The sequence below is a fragment of the Phyllobates terribilis genome, unplaced genomic scaffold (assembly GCF_046119375.1).
Source record: "Phyllobates terribilis strain yellow unplaced genomic scaffold, ASM4611937v1 Scaffold_9__5_contigs__length_417890890, whole genome shotgun sequence".
NCBI lineage: Eukaryota > Metazoa > Chordata > Amphibia > Anura > Dendrobatidae > Phyllobates > Phyllobates terribilis.
Genome location: NW_027362769.1, coordinates 179,607,168 through 179,627,798, shown reverse-complemented (window position 1 = coordinate 179,627,798; position 20,631 = coordinate 179,607,168). Strand labels below are relative to the sequence as shown.

General features: G+C 45.6%; 1 long non-coding RNA gene across 2 annotated transcripts in view; it reads left to right on the top strand.

The window, feature by feature from the left end:
• Nucleotides 1–20,631, top strand: part of LOC141161923 (uncharacterized) — a 68,921-nt gene that overhangs the window by 1,914 nt on the left and 46,376 nt on the right. The window contains exons 2-3 of one of the 2 annotated variants that reach the window (XR_012250708.1): nucleotides 924–995; nucleotides 3,745–3,991. This is a non-coding gene — a long non-coding RNA (uncharacterized lncRNA). Of the gene's footprint in view, nucleotides 1–923; nucleotides 996–3,744; nucleotides 3,992–20,631 lie in introns of those variants that run through there. The other variant, XR_012250707.1, reaches the window with a different exon arrangement.

The window sequence follows — 20,631 nt, the reverse complement described above, 5'->3', positions numbered from 1 at the left end:
TATACATACACACACACACTATACATACACACACACACTACACATTATACACACACACTATACATACACACACATTATACACACACACACACACACTATACATACACACACACACAGATGTGTGTGTGGGCAGGTGTGTGTGTGTGTGATGTCTGTCTGTTTGTGTGTGTGTGTGTGTGGGCAGATGTCATTGTGTGATGTCTGGTTGTATGTATTTTTGTGTTTCAAATGTGTTTATGCGTGTCTGTATATGTTTGTGTGTGTGTATGACTGCATGCGGCCTCCTGCTGAGTATAGTTGGCGCAGTGCGGCCTCCTGATGTCTCTGGGGGGGGCGCCGTGCGGCCTCCCGCAGTGTATAGATGGCTACGTGCGGCCCCCCGCTGTGTATAGATGGCTACGTGCGGCCCCCCGCTGTGTATAGATGGCGCCGTGCAGCCCCCCGCTGTGTATAGATGGCTACGTGCGCCCCCCGCTGTGTATAGATGGCTACGTGCGGCCCCCCGCTGAGTATAGATGTCGCCGTGTGGCCTCCTGCTGTGTATAGATGGCTACGTGTGGTCTCCCGCTGAGTATAGATGGCGCTGTGCGGCCTCCTGCTGTCTCTGGGGGGAGCGCCGTGCGGCATCTATACTCAGCAGGAGGCCGCACGTAGCCATCTATACACGTATACTCAGCAGGAGGCCGCACGTAGCCATCTATACACGTATACTCAGCAGGAGGTCGCACGTAGCCATCTATACGGTGCCATCTATACACCACGGGAGGTCGCACTGCGCCATCTATACACAGCGGGAGGCCGCACGGCGCCATCTATACACTGCGGGAGTCTCTGCTTTGCAACAGCAGTCAATAAATTCTGCTTGACTAATTCTGAGCACCATAAAGTCTGGTTCGCTTCTAACCTGCTGTCTTCATTTTCAGCTTGCTGAATTCTAGCTCATTTACTGTCATTCGAGACGATGCCTTTGCTGGTCTCTTTCACCTTGAATACCTGTAAGTGCTCCACTTAATGTCATATTTTTGATTCTGTTCTTCTTCATCTTTTGGCATGTGCAATTGTATGAGCAAGTATTCATATGAATTTATGACCTACTTAAACCTTCGAGGACCTTAAATTTTATTCAATCAAATTTTTTTCCAGTTTAAAACTATGGGACATATATGTGCCTTGGTCCCCAAAGGGTTTTTAAAGGGGCTGCAAACATAAATACGAAAAAAATAATTCAATTAGTGCTTTTTGTGTTCATTTAATTTTTATTTGAAGTCCATTTTTTTATATACCTTGAAATTAAGCCCTACCCCATGGAATGAAGCCCTACCTACACGACATCTGAGAGCTACATGGATCCCGCTTGTGAGGTGCCTGTCCGTCACTACTATTCAGTTTTAGGGTCCACTCACTAAGCCATATATTCTCTCATGCAAGAGAATAGGGCCAATTATGCTAATGACACTCGGCTCAAACTCTGTCAGAGCTTCAACTGAGTGTGATCCGATTCTCTCGCAGCACAGATATGGAGAAGATGGAGAACTTAATTTCTCCATCTTCTCCATAGTCTCTGTGAGTGTTCACTGGACTGCACTTGGATGACATCCGAGTGCAGTCCAATGTTTTACGTGCACCCGTAGACTTGTATGGGTGCACATGGTCCGAATATCGAATGAGATTATTTTCTCATGCCAATAATCGCAGATCTGCACTGTCCCATAGTATAACATAGGGCCGAGTCCTATCCGATAAAACATCACATAGCATTCGGCCGTGTTATACGACAGTGTGAGCGAGCCCTTAGAGTCAAGGAATATTTACATGCAGATGATGATATTACTCTCCAAGTGTATATTTTTTTAGGCGAGTTCATAGAAAATGCTTTGCCTTTTTGACATGTGATCAACTAAAGAACAAGAAAGATTTAGGACCTCCCCTATAGAGAAACGGAAAATAGTTTGGAGGACTTGCATGTCCTTTTTTATTTATTATGAGAAAATCATAAAAGATCCCATTTTTTAACCATGCTGTGACTTTCTGCTGAGGGAGAGGGAGAGAGCTGCCCTATTCAGAGTCTGTAATAAGACCTGCTGACAAAAGTGTTGAAGATACAGTCTAATGTGAATTAACAATGAAAAAAAGTTAAATTTCACAAATGGCTTGTATTTTTTTTAATACAAACTTTTTTGTCTTTACAGCTCCTTTAAAGGGAATCTGTCATCAGGTTTTTGCCACCTAATCTGAGAGCAGCATAATGTAGGGTTAGAGGCACTGATTCCAGTAATGTGTCACTTACTGGGCTGCTTAGTGTTGTTTTGATAAAATCATTGATTTATCAGAAGGTAATTGACTAGTAAGTTCTGTAGGACCCCACCCCCATCACTGATCAGTAGATTTCTGTGTACACTGAGCATGGGCAGAAAGCTGCCAATCAGTGGTGTGGGCGGGGCTATACAGAGCGCAGCATTCAGAGAGCTGCTAGATCTGCAGCAGATGAAACGGTGATTTTCTCAAAATGACAACAAGCAGCTGAAAAAGTGACACATCGCTGGAATCAGGGTATCTGCCCCTATATTGTGCTGCTCTCAGATGAGGCAGCACAATTAATATTGTGCCAAATTAATTTCCCGTGAACTATCACATGATCTATCACAGGGGATCATGTGACATGTCACGTGATAAATCAGGTGTGGGGGGGGGGCCCGCGCCTTCTAAACTGCCCGGCGCCCTTGCTACTCTTAATCCACCCCTGGTAATGACACATTCCTTTTAAGTGTAGGAACCCAAGACATACTGTATAATATATGATTATTTATGTCTCCTTTGTGGCTTTTGCTCCTGACCTTCTGTAATTCCCAATCATTAATTGCAAGAGGAAAAGATTTATTTATATAATTGACTTTTTTTTTATTTTTTAAAAACCCTGTTTAAATGTCCTTGGATTACCGGGGCGCCCCGGCATCAGCTCCTGAACCCTGAGCCGTCTGTATGTCGGAGCCTATAATCTGCCTGTTTAGCGATGTCATTATGTATTAGCGCCAGATTAGAGGCTACAAATCCTCTTTAATAAACCCACTGTGAAATATGAGGGTGACGGCCCTTTAACGAGCGAGTGATCGGGCCAGATATTTATCACACGTCAGTGATCTATGTACGTTGTCAATCCGAATAAGCCAATCGCTCTCATCGCGGCCTATTGATGCCCGTGGAGCCGCTGATTATTCATCTGGGCATGTAACAGACCCATCTCATCATTCCGCCGCGCCGGGCACATGAATCCATCATGGCCGCATTGACACATCTAATCATTTCTCACAGATGGGCTGAGACGTCTCGCTTCTTTGCTCTTTCTTGTGCAGTTTTAATGATGCATTTGTAACAATACTTGTCTGATTCATTCGCCGCCATTCAGGGTTTGTGTAGAGCTGGGAGACAATGTCTATGGGCTCTGGGATGTCACATATTAGGGTCACCCCCAGCACCCACTGGTCCATGTAGGGGGGCTTTTATTACTGGGTCATTCAAGTAAAATCCCCAGTCCTGGCATCTGATGTTCTAGAAATGCAATTTATTGCAAAAAAATAAAATAATCTAACCAAACCAGGACCCGAAGACAAAGCAGAGACACAGCACAGTGACAAATTGCTGCTTTATTTCTTCCTAATTGTTATGTTTTTATTTATTATTTGTTTGTTACAATGTATCAATCGCATATCACAAATCTCCCTCCTGTCCTGCAATTCATCTTTCTAGCTTTTACCTGCAGACGCTCTGATCCATCATAACAAACCCATAAAGAAGGACGCGTTGTAAAATGGTCCGTTCACTCCTTGTTTCTTCACTCCAACATGGTGTTAAAAGAAAGTACTGATACTCCATAGAAAACAGGAGAGGAGCCGCGGGGATTGTGGGTCAGTACACTCTTTAGTTTCTTACACCATGTTCAAACCTATTTTAGAAGTGTGGACGACCCCTTTAAATGTTTACATTAACTTTCAGCAAGCGGAGATCTTGAAGGGGATCAAAGAATGTTAAAAAGTTTCAGAAGTTCCGTTCATACGAACTAATAAAATATAGGTCTGACTTTCATCCAGAATAGTGGAACGATGTTTCCTCACTTGTCATCCGTGTACAATCAGTTACAGCAGCTGTCAATCATGTACAGTTTCCTGTTACAGAATTACAATGTATCGGTTGGATGTTACACTGTGGCTCCGTATGACAGCACATTTTTTTCTTGCACCCGTAGACTTGAATGTGCGAGGTGCCCACAATGCGTTTTTAAAGCATTTTTGCCGCTTAAAAAACGCTTGGTAGAAGGTTTGCCATGTTCCACAATGATAATCCTCACGTGTTGTGCACATGCTGCGGAAATTTTCCGCTGCGGAAAAATACGCAGCATGTTCATTATTTTTGCGGAAACGCAACGTAATTGCGACTTGCATTGAATCGCTTAATATCCGCATCACTACATGTGCACATGCGGATATTAAGCGATTCAATGTGCGGATGGTACCCGGGTCTGGAGAAGAGGAGACTCTCATCCAGACCCGGGTACCATAGTACCTGTAAAAAAAGAATAAAATAAAAAATAAACATTATACTCACCTTCTGATGGCCCCCGGTCTCCTGTATGATGCATCCTGGCTCCCCGACGGCTCGCAATGGTCTAAAAGGACCTGCCATGATGTCATTTAGTCATGTGACAGGTCACACGACCGCTGACATCGGCGGTCGCATGACCTGTCACATGACTAAATGACGTCATGAAAGGTCCTTTTACACCACCACGAGCCATACAAGAGACCGGACGCAGAGGAGAAAAGACTGGTGGCCATCGGAAGGTGAGTATAATGTTTTTTTTTTAATTATTTTTTACCATTTTTATTCTTTTTTTAACTATTAACTTGGTCACACTAGATATGCCGGTTGCCGGTTGCATGGATTTATATAGTGTGACCAAGTTGTCAAGCACTTTCCAAGTGATGCTAAAATTGCTTGATAACCCGCATGCGGAAATGCAAGTGAAGAACGCTTCACATCCGCATGTCCCTGGCAGGAAAACGCATGTACAATCCGCATGTACAATCCGCACGTACAATCCGCACGTACAATCCGCACGTACAATCCGCACGTACAATCCGCACGTACAATCCGCACGCACAATCCGCACGCACAATCCGCACGCACAATCCGCACGCACAATCCGCACGCACAATCCTCATGTACAATCCCCATGCACAATCCGCATGCACAATCCCCATGCACAATCCGCATGTACAATCCCCATGTACAATCCCCATGTACAATCCCCATGTACAATCCCCATGCACAATCCCCATGCACAATCCCCATGCACAATCCCCATGCACAATCCGCATGTACAATCCCCATGTACAATCCCCATGCACAATCCGCATGCACAATCCCCATGTACAATCCGCACGCACAATCCGCATGCACAATCCGCACGCACAATCCCCATGTACAATCCACATGTACAATCCCCATGTACAATCCGCATGTACAATCCCCATGTACAATCCTCATGTACAATCCTCATGTACAATCCCCATGTACAATCCCCATGCACAATCCGCATGTACAATCCCCATGTACAATCCCCATGCACAATCCGCATGCACAATCCGCATGCACAATCCCCATGTACAATCCCCATGCACAATCCGCATGCACAATCCCCATGTACAATCCGCACGCACAATCCGCATGCACAATCCGCACGCACAATCCCCATGTACAATCCCCATGTACAATCCGCATGTACAATCCGCATGTACAATCCGCATGCACAATCCGCATGCACAATCCGCATGCACAATCCGCATGCACAATCCGCATGCACAATCCCCATGCACAATCCCCATGTACAATCCGCATGTACAATCCGCATGCACAATCCACATGCACAATCCGCATGCACAATCCACATGTACAATCCGCATGCGTTTTTCCTGCCAGGGAGAAGCGGAAAATATCAGCAGCATTTCTGCATCGTGTGCACATAGCCTCATGCTCTGATTTTATCACTCGCAGATTCGGTCAGTGAAAAAAAGAAAAAAATCGCTGCTCCATTGAATAACATTTGTCCCAGTTCTGTCTGTATTTTTCATGGACAGTACTCGGACCGAACGTACAACATGTGTGAACGAGCCCTTATAATGACTAGGCTTTTTTTTTACCAAAAAGTAGAAATCCCCTTGAAGTGAATGTTAAAACTAAAGATAGCGTGGGAGATTTACTAAGAAAAAGGGCCAGAATATTGATGCCGTTGACTCTACTCCAGGTCGTGCACCTATTTATTAAGCAATTTAGACACTTTTTGCACATCATTTCACAATGGGGAGTGGCTTTGCAAATAGAGGCGAGGCTTAAAGTGACTAACGATGCTCCAGATTAGTCCTCCAACTTTGACCCCTGTGATAAGTTTGCCGCATTTTAAGATTTTCCAGTCTAAGTTGACCGTTATGGGTTGGTAAATCTGCCCCTTTGGGTCCGGAGGTCCCTGGAAACTTGCCCTCTGAGAAATAAAGTTTTGCTTGGTGTCTTCTTGCTTTTCTTTCTGTTGTGAATTTCCCTTTAAGTCACAAACTTTTACATTTCCTCCAGAGCCGGTTCATTAGCAGAAGCTGTAACCCCTCGGTGTCAGGATTTATCTCCCTCCTTATTTTCTCTCTATGTAACTTACGTTCCGGATGAGATCATAAATCGCATTAAATAAGAGAGTTTACTGGATGTGCCGTGTATAAATCTGCTCCGTGCAAGAAGGGAACTGGGATATATCTGTGGCAGAGGATGGAGAAATCCAATTTATAGCCGTTGTAAGGACGACATTGCAATTTATGGTCATAGATCAGCACAAAACACAATCAGAAACAGCCTCTTTATACCTCCTCTGTGATGTGAGGAATCTTCTGCAACATGCTGCCCCCGGGCCTTATGCAAAAGATACATGCGATCATCTTTTATTGATTGGGGGTTGTTTGTTCAGCATCTGTAAATCCCCTCCATATTTACATATAATAATAACATTATCACTTCCTGCTGCCACCACTAGGGGGAGCCCAGGAGCTGACCACTTACTGTGTCATTACTGAGTGCATAGTACAACCAGTATGCAGGAAACTGATGAGCTCCCTCTAGTGGTTGTCAGGAGGTATGACTAAGTGACAGCACAGAACAGCAGACTGAGAAGAAGCATGTGAATCAGAATGTGATATGGTGGTATATTAAGGCACTGGATAGTTGTATTATATGGATCTTGTATTTTTTTGGCACTCTAGTTGGCTACCTAATGACATGATTGTGTTGGAAGTACAGCAAAGTGAAAAATCCACACTATATGTTCTACAGTGGTGGCCAAAAGTAGTGGCACCCCTGCAATTCTGTCAGATAATACTCAGTTTCTTCCTGAAAATGATTGCAATCACAAATTCTTTGGTCTTATTCTCTTCATTTAATTTGCTTGCAAGGAAAAAACACAAAAGAGAATGAAGCAAAAATCAAATCATTGATCATTTCACACAAAACTCCAAAAATGGGCCAGACAAAAGTATTGGCACCCTCAGCCTAATACTTGGTTGCACAACCTTTAGCCAAAATAACTGTGAACAACCGCTTCCGGAAACCATCAATGAGTTTCTTACAATGCTCTGCTGGAATTGTAGACCATTCTTCATTGGTAAACTGCTCCAGGTTCCTGATATTTGAAGGGTGCCTTCTCCAAACTGCCATTTTGAGATCTCTCCACAGGTGTTCTCTGGGATTCAGGTCTGGACTCATTGCTGGCCACCTTAGAAGTCTCCAGTGCTTTCTCTCAAACCATTTTATAGTGCTTTTGGAAGTGTGTTTTGGGTCATTGTCCTGCTGGAAGACCCATGACCTCTGAGGGAGACCCAGCTTTCTCACACTGGGCCCTACATTATGCTTCAAAATTTGTTTGTAGTCTTCAGACTTCATAATGCCATGCACACGGTCAAGCAGTCCAGTGCCAGAGGCAGCAAAGCAACCCCAAAACATCAGGGAACCTCCGCCATGTTTGACTGTAGGGACCGTGTTCTTTTCTTTGAATGCCTCTTTTTTTTTTCCTGTACACTCTATGTTGATGCTTTTCCCCAAAAAGCTCTACTTTTGTCTCATCTGACCAGAGAACATTCTTCCAAAACGTTTTAGGCTTTCTCAGGTAAGTTTTGGCAAACTCCAGCCTGGCTTTTTTATGTCTCGGGGTAAGAAGTGGGGTCTTCCTGGGTATCCTACCATACAGTCCCTTTTCATTCAGACGCCGACGGATAGTACGGGTTGACACTGTCGCACCCTCGGACTGCAGGGCAGCTTGAACTTGTTTGGATGTTAGTCGAGGTTCTTTATCCACCATCCGCACAATCTTGCGTTGAAATCTCTCGTCAATTTTTCTTTTCCGTCCACATCTAGGGAGGTTAGCCACAGTGCCATGGGCTTTACACTTCTTGATGACACTGCGCACGGAAGACACAGGAACATTCAGGTCTTTGGAGATGGACTTGTAGCCTTGAGATTGCTCATGCTTCCTCACAATTTGGTTTCTCAAGTCCTCAGACAGTTCTTTGGTCTTCTTTCTTTTCTCCATGCTCAATGTGGTCACACAAGGACACAGGACAGAGGTTGAGTCAACTTTAATCCATGTTAACTGCCTGCAAGTGTGATTTAGTTATTGCCAACACCTGTTAGGTGCCACAGGTAAGTTACAGGTGCTGTTAATTACACCAATTACAGAAGCATCACAGGATTTTTCAAACAGTGCCAATACTTGTGTCCATCCCCTTTTTTAGGTTTGGTGTGGAATTATATCCAACTAGATGGTGGCCCGATTCTAATGCATCGGGTATTCTAGAATAGGTATGCAGCCGACCGGGCGCAATCAGCAGAGCGGTGGTTAAATTTGGCGCCAAAATCGCTGATTGGTCACAGTTGCCGGCCTCGACCAATCACCAAAGCGGTGTTAAAATTTGGCGGCTATATCGCAGATTGGTCACGGCCGGCAGTCGCGAGTAAATCAGCAGAGCGTGGTTTAAATTTGGCGCCAATCTCGCTGATTGGTCGTGGCTGGCGTCCGCGATCAGTCAGCAGAGCGTTGTTTAAATTTGGCGCCAATCTCGCTGAATGGTCGCGGCTGGAGTCCGCGACCAATCAGCAGAGCGTTGTTTAAATATTGTGCCAATCTCGCTGATTGGTCGCGTCTGCCAGCCGCGTCCAATCAGCACAGCAGTGTTTAAATGTGGCGCCCAAATCGGTGATTGGTCGCGGGCAGCAGCCGCGACCAATCAGCAGAGCTTAAGTGCCAAGATCACTGATTGGTCGCGCTCTCCGCCCCCGACCAATCAGTGAATAGTATTGGTGAGGACCGGGGAGCGGAATCGTATTAGTGAGGACCGGGGAGCGCCGCTGCCTGTGCGGCTACTTCCGCTGCGAGAAGCCGGGAGATAAGCGACTGCTCGCAGCAGAAGTATCCCTAGCCGCATGGAGGTCAGAGGCGCTGGTGGTCGAGGTCCTTCTGCTGCTACCGGCCGGGAGATGAGCGCCGGTCATCTCCCGGCTGCATCTCCGTCCCGCAGATGAGCCGCTAACGGCTGCCATCTTTTTTCAGAAATCCCGCGGCGCTGATTGGCCGCTGCCCAATGAGCGACGCGGGATTTCCAGGACAGACAGACGGGATAAGACGATTATATATATAGATTTGGCTTTAGGACAATTCTTTTTGTGTTTTTTCATTGAAGACCAATTAAATGAAGAGAATAAGACCAAAGAATTTGTGATTGCAATCATTTTCAGAAAGAAACTCTGAGTATTATCTGACAGAATTGCAGGGGTACCAATACTTTTGGCCATCACTGTACATATTAGTATTTTTAGGTATTTTAGATGGCTGAATTGTATGGACGGTGTAATATTTGGCTTTGTGCGGCAGTATCGAGGTTTGTATCCCCGTTTTATTTGCGTATGTCTGGAGTTCCCCCTTAATTTATTGAGGTGTTAGAGGTATTAGCAGCAATTATGCGTTTTATTAATGATCACCAGTCAATCGTTACAGGTTAGAAAGGAAGCGACGGCGCACGGAAAAGCTGCCGCTACTAATTAATAATGGCCGGCTGGTGGTATTACATACAATTAACCTTCGATAGAGACAGAGAATCGGTCGCCATTATCCCTCATCCGATCGAAGATTATAAAGTCACAAATAATAATTACTGTCACCTCCTCGTCCAATCACCATCAGGATTAAGGACCAACTCAATAGTAATTAACTGGTTAAGGAGAGATACAATGTAACAGTCATCATGTTCTACAGGGCATGCAGCAATATCACTGAGGTCTTATGTCATTGTGTCCAGTATACCGCCCCTCCCCCACCGCAGATATAGGATGATATCATTATCTCCTAATGATGGGACATTGCCTGACTGCGGGAATCCTATAATTAGTATTACAGGGTAACGCAATATATAATATTATACATTTGTCAACTTTTGGAAATGGGCTTCAAATATATTTCCATTTTAGTGGGGCACAAAGCGATATTTATTAGAGCTGGATATGGCAGAATCTCGGTGTCTGTCATCTGTCACCACAATTACAGACGTGGACAGAGGACGTTCAGTCTCCTGTATAATACACGGCCTCCGCGTTTCACAGACTCGCTGAAATTCTACTAGACAGCAAAAAAATAAGAGACTTCACCCAGTAAAAACCATGGAAGACACAATGTAACTAGAGGAAGAAATACATTAGTAGAAATACTCCGTAGAGACACAGTACAGTTAATAGAGAAACTACAGTGGCTTGCGAAAGTATTCACGCCCTTGTCATTTTTTGTGTTTTGCACTTTTGCTGCCTCACACACCTGGAATTTCACCGTTTTTTTTTACGGTTTGCATCAGTTCATGTAAAGAACCTGCCGACAACTGTGAAGATTGAGTAGAATAGTAAATAGAACAAAATAACTGAGAACTTCAGTGTGCAAAACTATTCACACCCCCAAAGTCATTGATTGCTTTCACCAGAAAGTTTTAGAGGCTTAAAGGGAACCTGTCACCCTCTGGGCAATATCTGACCTCTACTATGGGTATACAGGTGATAGAAATGTAACTCTATACCTACCTGTATGGCCATAGTAGAGGTCTGATGGGGGTCTGTCCCCCCTGGGAGATATCTGACCTCTACTATGGGCATACAGGTGATAGAAATGTAACTCTATATACCTGTATGGCCATAGTAGAGGTCTGATGGGAATCTGTCCCTCCTGGGAGATATCTGACCTCTACTATGGGCATACAGGTGATAGAAATGTAACTCTATACCTACCTGTATGGCCATAGTAGAGGTCTCATGGGAGTCTGTCCTCCCTGGGAGATATCTGACCTCTACTATGGGCATACAGGTGATAGAAATGTAACTCTATACCTACCTGTATGGCCATAGTAGAGGTCTGATGGGGGTCTGTCCCCCCTGGGAGATATCTGACCTCTACTATGGGTATACAGGTGATAGAAATGTAACTCTATACCTACCTGTATGGCCATAGTAGAGGTCTGATGGGAATCTGTCCTCCCTGGGAGATATCTGACCTCTACTATGGGTATACAGGTGATAGAAATGTAACTCTATACCTACCTGTATGGCCATAGTAGAGGTCTGATGGGAATCTGTCCCCCCCTGGGAGATATCTGACCTCTACTATGGGCATACAGGTGATAGAAATGTAACTCTATACCTACCTGTATGGCCATAGTAGAGGTCTGATGGGAGTCTGTCCTCCCTGGGAGATATCTGACCTCTACTATGGGTATACAGGTGATAGAAATGTAACTCTATACCTACCTGTATGGCCATAGTAGAGGTCTGATGGGAGTCTGTCCTCCCTGGGAGATATCTGACCTCTACTATGGGTATACAGGTGATAGAAATGTAACTCTATACCTACCTGTATGGCCATAGTAGAGGTCTGATGGGAATCTGTCCCCCCCTGGGAGATATCTGACCTCTACTATGGGCATACAGGTGATGGAAATGTAACTCTATACCTACCTGTATGGCCATAGTAGAGGTCTGATGGGGGTCTGTCCCCCCTGGGAGATATCTGACCTCTACTATGGGTATACAGGTGATAGAAATGTAACTCTATACCTACCTGTATGGCCATAGTAGAGGTCTGATGGGAGTCTGTCCTCCCTGGGAGATATCTGACCTCTACTATGGGTATACAGGTGATAGAAATGTAACTCTATACCTACCTGTATGGCCATAGTAGAGGTCTGGTGGGAATCTGTCCCCCCCTGGGAGATATCTGACCTCTACTATGGGCATACAGGTGATAGAAATGTAACTCTATACCTACCTGTATGGCCATAGTAGAGGTCTGATGGGAGTCTGTCCCCCCTGGGAGATATCTGACCTCTACTATGGGCATACAGGTGATAGAAATGTAACTCTATACCTACCTGTATGGCCATAGTAGAGGTCTGATGGGAGTCTGTCCCCCCTGGGAGATATCTGATCTCTACTATGAGCATACAGGTGATAGAAATGTAACTCTATACCTACCTGTATGGCCATAGTAGAGGTCTGATGGGAGTCTGTCCCCCCTGGGTGATATATGACCTCTACTATGGACATACAGGTGATAGAAATGTAACTCTATACCTACCTGTATGGCCATAGTAGAGGTCTGATGGGAATCTGTCCCTCCTGGGCAATATCATACCTCTACTATGGGCATACAGGTGATAGAAATGTAACTCTATACCTACCTGTATGGCCCATAGTAGAGGTCTGATGGGAGTCTGTCCCCCCTGGGAGATATCAGACCTCTACTATGGACATACAGGTGATAGAAATGTAACTCTATACCTACCTGTATGCCCATAGTAGAGGTCTGATGGGAATCTGTCCCCCCTGGGAGATATCTGACCTCTACTATGGGCATACAGGTAATAGAAATGTAACTCTATACCTACCTGTATGGCCCATAGTAGAGGTCTGATGGGAGTCTGTCCCCCCTGGGAGATATCTGATCTCTACTATGGGCATACAGGTAATAGAAATGTAACTCTATACCTACCTGTATGGCCATAGTAGAGGTCTGATGGGAATCTGTCCCCCCTGGGAGATATCGGACCTCTACTATGAGCATACAGGTGATAGAAATGTAACTCTATACCTACCTGTATGGCCATAGTAGAGGTCTGATGGGAGTCTGTCCCCCCTGGGAGATATCTGACCTCTACTATGGGCATACAGGTAGGTATAGAGTTACATTTCTATCACCTGTATACCCATAGTAGAGGTCAGATATCTCCCAGGGGGGACAGATTCCCATCAGACCTCTACTATGGCCATACAGGTAGGTATAGAGTTACATTTCTATAACCTGTATGGCCCATAGTAGAGGTCTGATGGGAATCTGTCCCCCCTGGGAGATATCGGACCTCTACTATGGGCCATACAGGTGATAGAAATGTAACTCTATACCTACCTGTATGGCCATAGTAGAGGTCTGATGGGAATCTGTCCCCCCTGGGAGATATCTGACCTCTACTATGAGCATACAGGTTATAGAAATGTAACTCTATACCTACCTGTATGGCCATAGTAGAGGTCTGATGGGAATCTGTCCCCCCTGGGAGATATCTGACCTCTACTATGGGCATACAGGTGATAGAAATGTAACTCTATACCTACCTGTATGGCCATAGCAGAGGTCTGATGGGAATCTGTCCCCCCTGGGAGATATCTGACCTCTACTATGGGGATACAGGTGATAGAAATGTAACTCTATACCTACCTGTATGGCCATAGTAGAGGTCTGATGGGAGTCTGTCCCCCCTGGGAGATATCTGACCTCTACTATGGACATACAGGTGATAGAAATGTAACTCTATACCTACCTGTATGGCCATAGTAGAGGCCTGATGGGAATCTGTCCCCCCTGGGAGATATCTGACCTCTACTATGAGCATACAGGTGATAGAAATGTAACTCTATACCTACCTGTATGGCCATAGTAGAGGTCTGATGGGAGTCTGTCCCCCCTGGGAGATATCTGACCTCTACTATGGACATACAGGTGATAGAAATGTAACTCTATACCTACCTGTATGGCCATAGTAGAGGCCTGATGGGAATCTGTCCCCCCTGGGAGATATCTGACCTCTACTATGGGCATACAGGTGATAGAAATGTAACTCTATACCTACCTGTATGGCCATAGTAGAGGTCTGATGGGAGTCTGTCCCCCCTGGGAGATATCTGACCTCTACTATGGGCATACAGGTGATAGAAATGTAACTCTATACCTACCTGTATGGCCATAGTAGAGGTCTGATGGGAGTCTGTCCCCCCTGGGAGATATCTGACCTCTACTATGGGGATACAGGTGATAGAAATGTAACTCTATACCTACCTGTATGGCCATAGTAGAGGTCTGATGGGAGTCTGTCCCCCCTGGGAGATATCTGACCTCTACTATGGACATACAGGTGATAGAAATGTAACTCTATACCTACCTGTATGGCCATAGTAGAGGCCTGATGGGAATCTGTCCCCCCTGGGAGATATCTGACCTCTACTATGGGCATACAGGTGATAGAAATGTAACTCTATACCTACCTGTATGGCCATAGTAGAGGTCTGATGGGAGTCTGTCCCCCCTGGGAGATATCTGACCTCTACTATGGGCATACAGGTGATAGAAATGTAACTCTATACCTACCTGTATGGCCATAGTAGAGGTCTGATGGGAGTCTGTGCCCCCTGGGAGATATCTGACCTCTACTATGGCCATACAGGTGATAGAAATGTAACTCTATACCTACCTGTATGGCCATAGTAGAGGTCTGATGGGAGTCTGTGCCCCCTGGGAGATATCTGACCTCTACTATGGGCATACGGGGTATAGAAATGTAAATCAATACATACCTGTATCCCCAACTGTTTATTATTCCCCCAAATCCCCGTCTATCTGCTTAGTTATCATACCCCCCCTTCCTCCCCTGCACAGGGTTCTGTGATGTGCACTGTGCCCCCTGACCTCCGGGCATGCGCAGAGCATGATAATTAAGCAGATAGGCGAGGATTTGGGTGAATAATAAACAGTTAGTCGGGGATTTCTTGGGGTCCGGGGGCGCCAAGCCTGTGCAAAATGGAGTTTATAAAAACACTTTTTTTCTGCAATCAGACCTCTACTATGGCCATACAGGTAGGTATAGAGTTACATTTCTATCACCTGTATGCCCATAGTAGAGGTCAGATATCTCCCAGGGGGGACAGATTCCCATCAGACCTCTACTATGGGCCATACAGGTAGGTATAGAGTTACATTTCTATCACCTGTATGCCCATAGTAGAGGTCAGATATCTCCCAGGGGGGACAGATTCCCATCAGACCTCTACTATGGGCCATACAGGTAGGTATACAGTTACATTTCTATCACCTGTATGCCCATAGTAGAGGTCAGATATCTCCCAGGGGGGACAGATTCCCATCAGACCTCTACTATGGCCATACAGGTAGGTATAGAGTTACATTTCTATCACCTGTATGTCCATAGTAGAGGTCAGATATCTCCCAGGGGGGACAGATTCCCATCAGACCTCTACTATGGTCATACAGGTAGATATAGAGTTACATTTCTATCACCTGTATGTCCATAGTAGAGGTCAGATATCTCCCAGGGGGGACAGACTCCCATCAGACCTCTACTATGGCCATACAGGTAGGTATAGATTTACATTTCTATCACCTGTATGCCCATAGTAGAGGTCAGATATCTCCCAGGGGGGACAGATTCCCATCAGGCCTCTACTATGGGCCATACAGGTAGGTATAGATTTACATTTCTATCACCTGTATGCCCATAGTAGAGGTCAGATATCTCCCAGGGGGGACAGATTCCCATCAGACCTCTACTATGGGCCATACAGGTAGGTATAGAGTTACATTTCTATCACCTGTATGCCCATAGTAGAGGTCAGATATCTCCCAGGGGGGACAGACTCCCATCAGACCTCTACTATGGCCATACAGGTAGGTATAGAGTTACATTTCTATCACCTGTATGCCCATAGTAGAGGTCAGATATCTCCCAGGAGGGACAGATTCCCATCAGACCTCTACTATGGGCCATACAGGTAGGTATAGAGTTACATTTCTATAACCTGTATGTCCATAGTAGTGGTCAGATATCTCCCAGGGGGGACAGACTCCCATCAGACCTCTACTATGGCCACACAGGTGATAGAAATGTAACTCTATACCTACCTGTATGGCCATAGTAGAGGTCTGATGGGAGTCTGTCCCCCCTGGGAGATATCTGACCACTACTATGGACATACAGGTTATAGAAATGTAACTCTATACCTACCTGTATGGCCCATAGTAGAGGTCTGATGGGAATCTGTCCCTCCTGGGAGATATCTGACCTCTACTATGGGCATACAGGTGATAGAAATGTAACTCTATACCTACCTGTATGGCCATAGTAGAGGTCTGATGGGAGTCTGTCCCCCCTGGGAGATATCTGACCTCTACTATGGGCATACAGGTGATAGAAATGTAACTCTATACCTACCTGTATGGCCCATAGTAGAGGTCTGATGGGAATCTGTCCCCCCTGGGAGATATCTGACCTCTACTATGGGCATACAGGTGATAGAAATGTAAATCTATACCTACCTGTATGGCCCATAGTAGAGGCCTGATGGGAATCTGTCCCCCCTGGGAGATATCTGACCTCTACTATGGGCATACAGGTGATAGAAATGTAAATCTATACCTACCTGTATGGCCATAGTAGAGGTCTGATATCTCCCAGGAGGGACAGACTCCCATCAGACCTCTACTATGGCCATACAGGTAGGTATAGAGTTACATTTCTATCACCTGTATGCTCATAGTAGAGGTCAGATATCTCCCAGGGGGGACAGATTCCCATCAGACCTCTACTATGGCCATACAGGTAGGTATAGAGTTACATTTCTATCACCTGTATGCCCATAGTAGAGGTCAGATATCTCCCAGGAGGGACAGACTCCCATCAGACCTCTACTATGGCCATACAGGTAGGTATAGAGTTATATTTCTATCACCTGTATGCTCATAGTAGAGGTCAGATATCTCCCAGGGGGGACAGATTCCCATCAGACCTCTACTATGGCCATACAGGTAGGTATAGAGTTACATTTCTATCACCTGTGTGGCCATAGTAGAGGTCAGATATCTCCCAGGGGGGACAGAATCCCATCAGACCTCTACTATGGCCATACAGGTAGGTATAGAGTTACATTTCTATCACCTGTATGCCCATAGTAGAGGTCAGATATCTCCCAGGGGGGACAGACTCCCATCAGACCTCTACTATGGCCATACAGGTAGGTATAGAGTTACATTTCTATCACCTGTATGTCCATAGTAGAGGTCAGATATCTCCCAGGAGGGACAGACTCCCATCAGACCTCTACTATGGGCCATACAGGTAGGTATAGAGTTACATTTCTATCACCTGTATGCCCATAGTAGAGGTCAGATATCTCCCAGGGGGGACAGATTCCTATCAGACCTCTACTATGGCCATACAGGTAGGTATAGAGTTACATTTCTATAATCTGTATGCCCATAGTAGAGGACAGATATCTCCCAGGGGGGACAGACTCCCATCAGACCTCTACTATGGCCATACAGGTAGGTATAGAGTTACATTTCTATCACCTGTATGCCCATAGTAGAGGTCAGATATCTCCCAGGAGGGACAGACTCCCATCAGACCTCTACTATGGGCCATACAGGTAGGTATAGAGTTACATTTCTATCACCTGTATGTCCATAGTAGAGGTCAGATATCTCCCAGGGGGGACAGATTCCCATCAGACCTCTACTATGGCCATACAGGTAGGTATAGAGTTACATTTCTATCACCTGTATCCCCATAGTAGAGGTCAGATATCTCCCAGGGGGGACAGATTCCCATCAGACCTCTACTATGGCCATACAGGTAGGTATAGAGTTACATTTCTATCACCTGTATGCCCATAGTAGAGGTCAGATATCTCCCAGGAGGGACAGACCCCCATCAGACCTCTACTATGGCCATACAGGTAGGTATAGAGTTACATTTCTATAATCTGTATGCCCATAGTAGAGGTCAGATATCTCCCAGGGGGGACAGATTCCCATCAGACCTCTACTATGGGCCATACAGGTAGGTATAGAGTTACATTTCTATCACCTGTATGCCCATAGTAGAGGTCAGATATCTCCCAGGGGGGACAGACTCCCATCAGACCTCTACTATGGCCATACAGGTAGGTATAGAGTTACATTTCTATCACCTGTATGCCCATAGTAGATGTCAGATATCTCCCAGGGAGGACAGATTCCCATCAGACCTCTACTATGGCCATACAGGTAGGTATAGAGTTACATTTCTATCACCTGTATGCCCATAGTAGAGGTCAGATATCTCCCAGGGGGGACAGACTCCCATCAGACCTCTACTATGGCCATACAGGTAGGTATAGAGTTACATTTCTATCACCTGTATGCCCATAGTAGAGGTCAGATATCTCCCAGGGAGGACAGATTCCCAACAGACCTCTACTATGGCCATACAGGTAGGTATAGAGTTACATTTCTATCACCTGTATGCCCATAGTAGAGGTCAGATATCTCCCAGGGGGGACAGACTCCCATCAGACCTCTACTATGGCCATACAGGTAGGTATAGAGTTACATTTCTATCACCTGTATGCCCATAGTAGAGGTCAGATATCTCCCAGGGGGGACAGACTCCCATCAGACCTCTACTATGGCCATACAGGTAGGTATAGAGTTACATTTCTATCACCTGTATGCCCATAGTAGAGGTCAGATATCTCCCAGGGGGGACAGACTCCCATCAGACCTCTACTATGGCCATACAGGTAGGTATAGAGTTACATTTCTATCACCTGTATGCCCATAGTAGAGGTCAGATATCTCCCAGGGGGGACAGACTCCCATCAGACCTCTACTATGGCCATACAGGTAGGTATAGAGTTACATTTCTATCACCTGTATGCTCATAGTAGAGGTCAGATATCTCCCAGGGGGGACAGACTCCCATCAGACCTCTACTATGGCCATACAGGTAGGTATAGAGTTACATTTCTATCACCTGTGTGGCCATAGTAGAGGTCAGATATCTCCCAGGGGGGACAGATTCCCATCAGACCTCTACTATGGCCATACAGGTAGGTATAGAGTTACATTTCTATCACCTGTATGGCCATAGTAGAGGTCAGATATCTCCCAGGGGGGACAGATTCCCATCAGACCTCTACTATGGCCATACAGGTAGGTATAGAGTTACATTTCTATCACCTGTATGCCCATAGTAGAGGTCAGATATCTCCCAGGGGGGACAGACTCCCATCAGACCTCTACTATGGCCATACAGGTAGGTATAGAGTTACATTTCTATCACCTGTATGCCCATAGTAGAGGTCAGATATCTCCCAGGGGGGACAGATTCCCATCAGACCTCTACTATGGCCATACAGGTAGGTATAGAGTTACATTTCTATCACCTGTATGTCCATAGTAGAGGTCAGATATCTCCCAGGGGGGACAGATTCCCATCAGACCTCTACTATGGCCATACAGGTAGGTATAGAGTTACATTTCTATCACCTGTATGTCCATAGTAGAGGTCAGATATCTCCCAGGAGGGACAGACTCCCATCAGACCTCTACTATGGCCATACAGGTAGGTATAGAGTTACATTTCTATCACCTGTATGCCCATAGTAGAGGTCAGATATCTCCCAGGGGGGACAGACTCCCATCAGACCTCTACTATGGCCATACAGGTAGGTATAGAGTTACATTTCTATCACCTGTATGCCCATAGTAGAGGTCAGATATCTCCCAGGGAGGACAGATTCCCATCAGACCTCTACTATGGCCATACAGGTAGGTATAGAGTTACATTTCTATCATCTGTATGCCCATAGTAGAGGTCAGATATCTCCCAGGGGGGACAGATTCCCATCAGACCTCTACTATGGCCATACAGGTAGGTATAGAGTTACATTTCTATCACCTGTATGCCCATAGTAGAGGTCAGATATCTCCCAGGGGGGACAGATTCCCATCAGACCTCTACTATGGCCATACAGGTAGGTATAGAGTTACATTTCTATCACCTGTATGCCCATAGTAGAGGTTAGATATCTCCCAGGAGGGACAGATTCCCATCAGACCTCTACTATGGCCATACAGGTAGGTATAGAGTTAAATTCCTATCGCCTGTATGCCCATAGTAGAGGTCAGATATCTCCCAGGGGGTACAGACTCGCATCAGACCTCTACTATGGCCATACAGGTAGGTATAGATTTACATTCCTATCACCTGTATGCCCATAGTAGAGGTCAGATATCTCCGAGGGGGGACAGACTCCCATCAGACCTCTACTATGGCCATACAGGTAGGTATAGAGTTACATTTCTATCACCTGTATGCCCATAGGAGAGGTCAGATATCTCCCAAGGGGGACAGATTCCCATCAGACCTCTACTATGGCCATACAGGTAGGTATAGAGTTACATTTCTA